Below are 12,419 nucleotides of genomic sequence, written 5' to 3'. Positions count from 1 at the left end.
AAGCTCCTGTCTATAATGAAGAACTGAACATCGACTGTGATCATGGACTAAATAAAACGAAAATTGAAGGGACATATGAGGCTGCATCATTAATTTGCGAGCATAATAATAATAATAATAATAATAATAATAATAATAATAATAATAATAATAATAATAATAATAAGGAATAACATTTAGCAGCAATCTCGGCTGGGGGAAACACGTTACTGACACAGCGGAAAAGGCATGGAGAGCGTTACTCTTTGTGATGAGGGTACTAAGAAAAGGCTCTGATAAATCCAAAGAGATTGCATATAAATCACTAGTTCGTCCAGTAATGCAATATGGTGCTGCATGTTGGGATCCTTACAGATTAGAACATATTAAGGCTCTGGAAAAGATTCAAAACGGGCTCTCAAGTGTTGTCGTAATAATTCACCATTAAATGGGACACTCACGGACAGAAGAACGCGAATTCGATTACGCGCAATGTTCAAAACACAAATAGATGAGCCTGTCTGGAGAGAAATAAAAAATAGGTTGCAGCCGCCAAATTATTCTTCAAGGAACGACCACTCATATAAATTGAGGGAAAGAAGACAGAGGACGGATACTGGAAAGTTTTCTTTTCTCAATCGTACTATCAGGGATTGGAATGCTTTACCTGCAGACTTACTAAAGGCTTTACCAATAACCAAAAATGTATTTAAAATAGGCTTAAGGGCTTTACTAATAGACGGTAGTATATTATACACACTATTTAAAGGGTGTAATTGATATTTTATTATTTGAAGTGTTGTATCAGCGAGGAAGTGTGTTTTGTCAGTGAAGTGTGAAGTGTGTAGTGTCAGTGAAGTCTACTGTGTAAGTGAAGTGCGTTTGTGTCAGTGAAGTTCTATAGTTCATAGTGGCTGTACAAAGTAGCTGAACAGTGAAATGGTTTTGAAGTGTTAGTGAAATCAGGATAGAATCAGTGCAGTGAGTGAGTTGACAGCGGAATAAGTGTAGTGCCGAAAGGTAGGCCTACTTGTGCAGGTATGAACGGCCTATCACACTCGTGGGTCTTAGTTCGAACTTAGTGTTAAGATAGAAATTAGATTTACTTTAAATGTTATTTTAAGTGATCGTGCTTCATTCAATCCAGGATGCTCATTATTATTATTATTATTATTATTATTATTATTATTATTACTATTATTATTATTATTACTATTATTATTATTATTATTACTATTATTATTATTATTATTATTATTATTATTAGTTAACATTATTATTTATTATTATTGTTTTTATTAATTGTCATTATTGAGTGTAATTAGTTACCACTGCCACCGGGTATATACCCATTTGCAGTGTGAATAAATACATACATAATAGGGTCGTTTAGGGACATCTCGACACGCAAAGAAAACATGTTAAGTTTGGGAACAATTTATGCAATTCCTATTCTAATCTCTTCTTCTAAAATGTCTGGATATGTCTTCCGTACATTTCACATATCTGGTGGCAATGTGATCATATAATTTCTCTGTGTTTAAAGGAAATACAACTGGATGCCGAAGTGTCGACATCTCCCATAATGGGAGACATTTCAATATTGCATGACAAACATAGGAAACACTTTAAAACCAAACATTTACAACACAAATTTTGCTCCTAAAATATACCTTAATACTGTATTATATAATACGTTGGTCACGTGTGAATTTTTCATCGGTGCCATTTTTCACCCATGCCTCGTGAAACAATTTTTGGCATTTTCCAACACACTGAAACCAAAGTTCTGTAGCACTGTTATCGTAGTAATACCACAGTCTAGTATATACAGTCACGAAGCTCAATACGTAGCAAATATGCATCCATAGATAGTTGTTAACCACTAGGATCGCTAATATCGCCTTATTACATACAATTCGATATACATACAATAATACTATTTTAGCACTATACGCTAACGATTCGGCATTTCTCACGGCATCGTGGAAGCCAACTGTCGCCATTACCAGGCTACAAGGTCACCTGCGTGACATTGAACCATGGCTCCTCAGATGGAGAATCAAATTAAATATATCTAAAACACAAGCCATCTTATTTAGCAGAAGAAATAAATTCAATAGACCGGGTATAAATCACTCGAAGTTAGCTATAAATGGATCACAAATCGAGTGGAAAACCCTAGTTAAATATCTCGGAGTAACACTAGACAGACGGCTCACTTTTTCTGAACATATACTACAAAAACTCAGACTAGCCAATGCTAGAATGGTGGAGCTTTATCCAATATTAAATAAAAGCAGACATCTAAACATACATACAGCTCTAACTTTGTATAAAACATTAATTAGGTCAGTAATACTATATGCTTGCCCTGCTTGGGGACATGCACCTATTACAGTCCGTAAAAAATTACAAGTTTTCCAAAACAAAATTTTAAGATTCATCACAGGACTTCCTAGAGTAACTCCTGTTAGATTGATTCATGAAGAACTAGAAATTTCGACCATTCAAGAATATATTTCAAATCAAGCCTTCTGCACGTACACCAAGTCGTACAGCAGCACAAACCCACTAATTTCTTCACTAGGAAATTACAATCCTGCATTAGATAAACATAAAAGACCTAAGAGTGTACTCCACCCTCTAGCTTGCAACGACAACGTACTAGACGAATACCAACTTGAACTCTAAACAACCATTTGACTCCTAAGACATACATGTCAATTAATGCACTAATAATGTTATTTCTCTGTTCCAGGGTCATCACGTTATTGGCTGCATAGATGCTTTGAATTCTTTGTAACTAATTAATATGTATTTTAATGTTTGAGTACTTCAAATGATTAAATAACAACCTCCCACCACAACATATTCATGACCCCATTGTAGCCAATTGCCTTGTCGTCAGCACGACACCTCATTCCGCTCAAGGTTTCTCCGTGGTTTCCCTTGAGTAATAAGACAAATGTCGGGATGAGCCCTAAAAGAAACGGGCCACGGACCACTTCCCTCCCCCCCACTCTTTCTCTTCTACTATCACAAAGAACTTGCTAATTTCTTAGATAATAAACCTGTATTATGATAATAGGGGAAAATAATTATACTGTAAGTTCACAGGGCTAACGGCTTCGAAGCTGGGTACCTGGTTCTAATGAAGTGCACTGGAAGCAATTTAAAACATGGGGGCATGAGATAGTTACTCTGCCTGCCATAAAAATTCACTTCAATTAATCCCCCAAGGTAAAAAAAAAAATTCGAAATAGTACCTGCACAGTCTATTGTTTCTAGCACCCTCACAACTCAAGCTTCGTGACTGTGGTAATACCCATATACGTGGCACAATGAGCGTATTCCGAATCTCACGGTGAGCAATCCGATGGCATCACGGTGTTCCGAATTCCACCGATGACGTCATTGATGCTCCACCGGTGTCGCACCGGTGCCATCAACTTGCAGAGGTGGTGGCGGCCTCCATCAGCCGCCATCAGTGAATCTGATTGGTTATTGTATAGGGCGGGAATTAGCAGACGAATGACATCGTGCACTGTTGTGTCATGGCGGTGTGTTCTGCTTTAGTTCTGCTGTATTGTTTGTAATGAGCACAACGTAAAAACAATATGTTAATGGCTTATGAACGAACATGTCAACGGACCCGTTATTACTACCGGTTCAAGAAATAAATTGTTTATGCTATCTTTTCTTTGAATGAGATGGCAGAACGAAAATTTCGCAAAATTTTGCTAGCGCAGCACAGACAACAACTTGTACAGTCGCCATGACAGCCATCGATCCTTCCAGCAGTTTTGTTTCTTATTTCGTTGCAAGGTGACGTCATTGATGCCACCGGACCGGTGAGATTCGGAATACGCTGAATAGGTCTTTTTTTTTTTTTTTTTGGATTGTCCAGATTCTTTCGTCAACTAGCTTCCTCCACATATACGCCGAGCATTAGATGGCTTCCATCTGAGGGAAAGCCTATCTTTTTTTGCTGTTTATCTTCTTCAGCTTTTTCAAATTTCTGCACATTTAAAGAACAAAACTAAAATTCTTTCAGTAGGCCTAATTAATTATCATAAGACACTGCTCTCTTAAAGTGACTGAACTTATTGAGAATTAATTCAATAACTTTCCCAAAATACGCTATGAACTGTTTTATTTAAAACAAATTTTTCTCGAAAAGGAAGCACAAACGAGCATAATTGTATTTAACTTTTTGTTTCAAATAATCTCAACGAATAAGCCCTTAAAATTAATGACATCATTTACGGTACTTTTATTCCCAGTCGTCAAAAAAAAAAAAATAGAAACGATCTGATCGGATTTTACTGTGTTTCACTCATAACGAGCCGCCGCTTACTGCAGACTCGAGAGAACTTAGTCTTGCAAGAACCGCATACAGATAATAGAGCTAGAACAGAGTTCGTTCCCCCTGACTGCGGTTGTGTTCATAGTTAGAGAGCACGAGTTACCCACCCATGATTATGAACGTGACCAACCGTACAAAGAATCAGATGGCTTTCCTAACAGAAGACGAAGAAAATTGGATAGTAAAGATGTTTCATGAAGATTAAATTCACTTTTACCAGTATTACTGAGCTTAATAAATTATAATTGTTCTTGAAAAACTGCTTTTTAAATGATGATAATTATGTTCTTTGGAAAAAAGGGCACATACACCATTGTAGTTTACTTACTTTCAATATAACATTCTGATATTAATATTATAAACATTCGCAATATTTTTGATGAGGATAAATAAAACAGTACTTTTTTTGTAAAAGATACGACGATATAAACATTAGAACAATAAATATAACGGATTGCAAACTTTAAAAGTATTTGTGCGAGATCGTGCGTATTTGCTTGTTTTCCGCACAGAACCAATACGCGGTAAGTGTGAAATACCACATTCAGTATTCCCAACGTAACACACATAACAATTTCCCTCTTCCTACCGCTTAAGCGCGACATTCATTTCACTGCTTTAGGTTTTTAACATATCATTTTTAGAGACGTTTAACATAGTAATAATTATAAATTGGAAACTTACCACTGCAATTTCACCTAAATTGCAATGTTAATTATTGTTTTTAAATATTTGCAAAAATTAAGTAAAGTCTACTACTCCACGAAACTTATTGCATTCCTGATACAAGTAACATTAAGGAAGACGTGAAAAAATCAACAAGATTCCAGATGCGGATGTTATTACTGCAATATGTTATATAAATAATATTGTTAAAATATTAAAATGAAAAATAAATCATTACATAGCCTTACCGTTTGTTTTAAGTTCGCATTTATAGACTGGGGGAAAAAAAGACAGACGTATATCACGGCCTGCTGGAGTATAGTAAACACAGAAAACATTTTATAGCAACAATGTTGAAGAAAGATATTTTGGTTTTCCGAAGTTGCCGTCATTAAACAGAAACCAACATGGAGATTTCATTGCAACTAATTAGAAATTCGTCTTTCAGGTATGTAATAAACGATCTTCGCACAAAATAATGTACGATACACGAGCGGTATGTTTATTTTCATGTTCTCGGAAATTAAGAAAGCTCAACTACGTTTCGCTTTTCAATCTTTTCCTTGACCATGAAAACGTCAACATACCACTTTTGTAACGTATATTACTATTTTCTCAGAATGCCATATCGGATTACGTGCCCTTTTTCCATATACCGCATCAATTTGATTTAAAGACAGTGTAGAAATTTACTTTCTTTAATGTAAGCGTACCGGTTACCTACTTTAATAAAAATGAAAAGGAGAGCAATATTATTTCCAGTTGGTTGAAGTAAAATACTACTACCACATTCTCTGTGTGCATTTTTTTACATGGTTATTTAACGACACTATATCAACTACAAGATTATTTAGCATCGATGAGATTGGTGATAGTGAGATGATATTTGGCGAGATGAGGCCGAGGATTCGCCATAGATTGCCTGACATTTGCCTTACGATTTGGAAAAACCTCGGAAAAAATCCAACCAGGTAATCAGCCCAAGCGGGAATCGAACCTGCGCCCGAGAGCAACTCCGGATCGGTAGGCAAACGCCTTAGTCGACAGAGCTACGCCGGTGGCTTTCTCTGTGTATGTTTAAAAGAAAGAAATCAAACAATACACCGTCTTTATTTTTCTTACAACATTGAAAGCAATGTACAGTAGTGGCAAAAAAACCGGACCGACCCTTGTAGCTGATACAAAAGAATCCTGTGCTGTGTATTGTGTCAAACTGTGGTAATTTCAATATGGATAGTGAAGCCAGAGGTATGTACTGCTACTTAATGTAAAAACACGCAGTTATCTTTGCCGAATAGAGATAGAAATGTAATATTGATGCCAGATGAAAATAAAACTCTCAAAGTTTTTTCGTCTGTAAGTTTGAGGCACTGAAGGAAATAAAAGACGGAAGAATCGAACAAATACAATAAACGCCATTGTTACAATTAATTTTCAAGATGGACGTGTTTTGTGACTAGCAAAATTTGAATCTGTGACTCTGAAATCTGCTACAAGGGTCGGTCCGGTTTTTTTTTGCCACAACTATACATCGCAATGACCTTCACAGTATTCATCAAAAGAAGGAAACAAAATCTAATAATGAGTGATCCTACAATTAATATCTTCAGAGACATGAGTACTTGTTCATCAACACAGATGATGCTCAATATGATTACTTCCATTTAAAGAAAAATACATTCATTATTCTGAGAGATAATAGTCTTCATCAAAACAAGAAAAAAAACATCTAATAAACATGGGTCCTAAAATTAAATTTGATACAAAACAAGGGCTTTGAAAGTGGTATTGTAAGAGCAATATTTCTTCTAATGTGAGCTCTTTGCTTGTTTCTTGTATATTGTTCACTGTAACGATCAATAATGATTGCACATCTCGTTACCCTTTTGTTTACTGGATTTCCGGTATGATACTATATGAGGGCCTCAGTATCAAAATGGGTCAAGTCATTTTTTTAAATGTGTTAGTGATGTGTCTTCTATATAGAAACTGATTGCTTTCTGTCCTTAAAATTTCTGATTCGTAATGGGTCACGTCACTGAAGTACAGAGCTGTGAAGTCAAGCATACAGATCAAAATGGGTCATCTTTTTGCTTATGAATGATTCAGAATGGAACATGTCATCTTTACTTTTACATGGATCGAAATGGGCCATCTTATACGTTAAGACACTAGGTATTATGATAGTACGTGAAACAGAATGGGTCTTGTCAATTGCGCAGTGGGCAGTGTTTTGCTATAGTGTCCAGAAATCTGGTAAATTATGAAACCCTTCAATATTATTAGGAACATACTCATGTGCAGTCGCTTCTCTGTGCAGTATTATAGTACGTGGTATTTCCGGATATTACTTTTAACAAACAGTACTAAAATTTGAGAAAGTTATGTTCAAAGAAATAGATGATTTCAAGAAGTGATTGTATTTTTTTTAATAAATACTCGAGTTTGAGGAAACCAGCCACAATACCACCTGCTTGCAGTCACAGGCAGCAAAAATTGGAATGCAACAAGGTAACTCCAGAGGATGCATCCTTCTTTGGAAAATTATTTTTAAAGCGTTCGGAGTATAAAGCACAGGATGAATTCGTCTTAAGTCATGTTAGCACACAGTCCACTGCTACCAAAGAAAGAAAGAAACATACTTTGCCTCATTTTTTGTAAGAACAAAAAGCAAGAAAACGGTGCAAGTGTGTAAAACACTGTTTATGTCAGTTCTCCCCAATGTCAACAGAGGAAGGTTGGGCCGTTTGCTTAAGATTTATCATGACACAGGAGCATGCAGGAAAGAAAAATATGGGGGAGATCGGAAGGCAACTAAATATGGACTTTGCCGCGAATCTGTCAAAGTCTTCATTGAGAGGTTACCTTGCAGAGAAGCACATTATTCACGTCAAAGTTCAAAAAAATTGTACCTACCCATAGAATTGAAGTCTATTAGAAGATGTTGGAATCTCTACAACAAAAATTTCGCACCTACAGAAAATGTACAGACAGTAAAGCTTGGATTCTTCCACTCCATATTCACAAAGCAATTTAACCTTTCTTTTGGTGTTCCAAAAACTGATGTTTGTTCAACCTGCCTCCAAAATAAAGAAATCATAAGGAACAACAGTGCAAAAAATCAAGAAGCACGACTGAAAGCTATGACAGCCCAACGTGTTCATTTGCTGCGTGCTAAGAGTTTCTATGAAACAATGAAAGAAACTTCGTCAAATCTGGTAACATTAATTTTTTACTGTCAACAAAATTTCGTACTCCCTCGTCTTCCAGGTAAAGCAACTTACTATACTAGGCAATATTATATGTTTAATGAAACTGTTGTAGAGCAACGCCAGGACTACAGATTATCACCACGCAATATATCTGCATATACATCGCTTGGACATGAAGCACCCAAAGGAAGCAAAGAAATTGCACCAGTCATTCATCACAAATTGCAGTCCACTGATCTCACATCAATAGAACAAATTCGCCCCGTCTCCGATGGATATGGAGCTCAAAATAAGAACTCAATAATGCTTTCCATGGTCTGCTGGTGGTTGCAACATGAAGCTCCTCCACAAGTCAAATCTGTAGAACTCTTATTCCCTGTTGTCGGCCACAGCTTTCTCCCTTGCGATAGAGTATTCGGAAACATTGAAAAGTCTGTTCGTAAAGAGGAAGTGATTGTGTACCCAGAAGAGTATAAGACGATCATCAGTAACCACGCAACTGTTCTACACCCGGGCAGTGACTGTCCTATACATGACTGGAAGAGTTTTTCTAGAGATGTAGTGAAACCGACAAATTCACTTCCATTTAAAATATCTGAAGTAAAAGGAATGTTTTTCACTAGAAAAAGAAATACAATTCAATTTCAAGCAGAATCTTGTTTTCATTTCCAAAGCAACCAACCATCATCAAGTGGACTATGTAAGCGGGGGAAAAGTTTCAGTAGGGCGTCATCAGGACCTTCATTATCCACATCAGTAGTAAAAATCAATCCCTTGAAAGTTAGAGATGTGGATAGGCTCTTACAGAAACATTTTGGTCACTCATGGAAAGAAAATGAACATTTGGAAATCTACAAACAAATCAGTGAGAAATGTTCTCCAGATTCCGGCACTGAACATCCAGAAGATGTTGATGGTCTTAATACATGTTTCTGTTTGGATGTTGATTCCTGCACTCATTTTTAAATCTTGTTTTATTCAGTTACCACACCATTCTTTATTTCAATTTTTTCAGTTTCCCTTGTAACACTATTTTTTTCTAAAATATGGTATTGATTGTTAGAAGACGTGTCAATGAGCATCAATAATGATATTGATAATAATCTTAACTTGTAATGAAAATCATCATAAAAATTACTTGCAATGGTTAGAAGTTATTATTAATGAATAGTGATGATAATAGTTTTCATTGATCAATTTTGATGATCATCATCATTATTTTTATGAAAAAGTAACAATTCTCTTTTCTGTTTCTTTAAATAATATTACAATTGTAATTAAAGATGATGATTATGATTTTTACGAAAAGATAACAATTGTGTTTTTTGTTTCTTTAGATAATATTACAATTGTAATTATAGATGGCATGATCATAATTATTTGAAAAATAAGACCACAGAAATTTTACAAATTAATGCATAATTACATTGCCGTGGAGAGTCTATTTTCCAGTTGTACGATTCAAAATGGGTCATGTCAAAGTGAATGTAACAAAGTGGGTCAAGTTAAATTTAATTCCTCTCTCAAAGCTACATTTTGAGAACATAATTTAAATTTCAGTGCGATATAAGGTTAATGCTATCTTAGCAAGTGATAGAAAAAGAAACCACAAACCTAAACATGATGTGATAAAAGATACAGTTTTTAGACTTTATTTTAATTTTAACTTTTACTAACATGACCCATTTTGATATTATGCCCCTCATATATTCAATAAGATACGAGTGAAAAGCTAATATTATAAGACACACTTTTCTTACACTACCAAATTCAAAGTCCATGTTTCGTACAAAATTTAATTATAGGACGCATTTTATTAGGCTTTTCTTCCTTTTTAATTAATACTAGCACCCCTAAGCATGGTCAATGCTTCTTTTCATAGAAATCACATTGAACATCTCCTACAGCAGTGGTATCAAAGCAAGCGCATTTTTCTGACCTTGACGTCGTGCGCGGGCATCAAGCGCTAAGTATGGCAAGAGGAAGGGTTGTGTATATGAATAAGCAGCCTGTTGGATTAAGAAAACAGTAGTGCACAAACGTCAAACGGAACTTGAAATTTTATGTCGTTATTTTTATATGGCTTCTTTCTGTTTGATATTATCTATATTGTCTGTAAACCAAAGGTACTAACATCAATTTCTTAATATTCCAGTTGTGTTTTAAATCTTAACATAATAAAGAGTTAAGAAGGAATATTCACTTAAATTCCATAGTAGTACGACTATACTGTACTAAATGGATGAAACACATCATTCATAAAGAAAGTTATATCCCCAAAAAGAGAGAGAGAGAGAGAGAGAGAGAGAGAGAGATTGAGTATGACATCATAAGTTGGAATTGAATTTGATGGTATCTTTAGCCTTACAAAAGTAATCAATAAACTAATCAAAATAATATTACAGTACAAAGCAAAGTTACCTAGGTGCTGTATATGTTTTAAGTGCAACTAATATTCCATAACAAATCTCTTATCGCATTATGCTTTTGAGGTGATATTGGTGCGCAACTTCCTATCATCAGAATATTTTATTTATTTATTTATTTATTTAAATTTAAATTTAAATGTACAGAATAAATAATATAATTACAAACAAACAAGAAAAATAGAAATAAAATAATACAATCTATATAAAAAAGGAGATACAGTAGTATTAACAAAATTTGAGACCGAATGAGCAGCGCTCGTGTTCGGTCGCAGTTCAGATATAATATTAATAGGCCTATAAGGGAATATAAAATAAAACAGAATAGGAAATAAAATTAAAATTACAGTTACAGAAATTATATAATACAATATTATTATAAGAGAAATATAGAATAATAATAATAATAATAATAATAATAATAATAATAATAATAATAAATAAGTAAAATAAAATAGAAACTAAATTTAAATTCCAGCGGCAATGGAATTATATAATATAATATTAACACTAGAGAAGACATTTTTGCAACACATGAGCACATATCTTCTGTTTATGATGTAACAATAGTTGCTTTGTCAATTAATTTCCTTACAAACACTTTCCATCTCAATATTTTCAAAATTTTCAATAAACTATCAACAGTAATACGTATTTAGGTACATTATATTTACGAAAACATTATTTCAGTACCTGTAAGGCTACTAAATAAACAGGCCTATATCTGAAAAATTTACTTTTCTATGAAAAAAATTGAGAAAATATTTCTTTTGAATAGAAAAACAAACTTGTGAAAAATGAGCATTAAAATTAAAACCTACATTCTTATAATGCACTTACACTTCTCAGACAAATCTAAAAATTAACATGGATACGGTTTTAATAAGTTCTCTTCCCTTTATCTATTGAATCAGCACTGACCATCCCTGAATATATCTCGACCAAGCGGCATATAGTACCTCTTTCGTCTGTCTCTTTCCTTTTCCGCTGTAAAGAGCTCAGGCTCTCCTGAGCTCTAAAGCGCGCGCTTGCTCCTATGGGAATCAATTGACATGACTGTCCTACAGTGTTGATGAACAAGTACTCATATCTCGAGAGATATTTACATACTTACTAGACTGTTTCTTGTGAATACTATCACCCCTCAAAAAATTGAGTGTTCTTTTAATACACTGTGTATATTATAACATGGATTTAATTAATGTTATTTAAATAATAGGTGAAATGAACCGATATTGTGAAAAGAATAGTAATGAATAAATATACCAAGAATTAATCAATAAACACAGAGAGATCTAATTTGAAAATTAGAAGTACGTACCAAATCCACACACTCTCCCATACATTTGACGTTTTCATAATCACTACAAGTAGCAATGCTTTTGCACTCTTCTCCCATAGGACAAAAGGTCGTCTTTCCTTCACACTGCTTGAAACACGTGTCTCTACAGCAAACCATATATGCAGATGCAGACAGTAAGTGCACTATCAATATCACAGCACAGACTGAGCCAAACATGTCTGCTAACGACCTGGTCAATCTTCTGCTTCCAATTATTTAGAAGTCTCCAAACAGTCTGAACTGCCAGACTATATAAATGTGTAGATTATCAATGGCGTTTTACTTATCCTTGAGAAGGCGTTACGTAACTGTCACAGAAATTACATTTTCCTTATTCATACAATGATTAACATAACCTGAAAACACAATAAAGCCCATGTATTGTGGGTCTCTATCACCACGGCATGGCGCGTCCTCGGGTTGCG

General features: G+C 34.7%; 1 long non-coding RNA gene across 1 annotated transcript in view; it reads right to left on the bottom strand.

Moving 5' to 3' along the window:
• The window catches only part of LOC138702001 (uncharacterized), a 29,571-nt gene extending 17,360 nt beyond the window's left edge, over positions 1-12,211 (bottom strand). Inside the window, exon 1 of the long non-coding RNA XR_011332764.1 lies at positions 11,974-12,211. This is a non-coding gene — a long non-coding RNA (uncharacterized lncRNA). The remainder of the gene's footprint in view (positions 1-11,973) is intronic.
• Positions 12,212-12,419: the final 208 nt, after the last annotated feature.

Source organism: Periplaneta americana, chromosome 6, assembly GCF_040183065.1.
Source record: "Periplaneta americana isolate PAMFEO1 chromosome 6, P.americana_PAMFEO1_priV1, whole genome shotgun sequence".
Taxonomy (NCBI): domain Eukaryota; kingdom Metazoa; phylum Arthropoda; class Insecta; order Blattodea; family Blattidae; genus Periplaneta; species Periplaneta americana.
The sequence above is the reverse complement of the archived record's forward strand: the minus strand, read 5'-3'. Positions and strand labels throughout refer to the sequence as shown.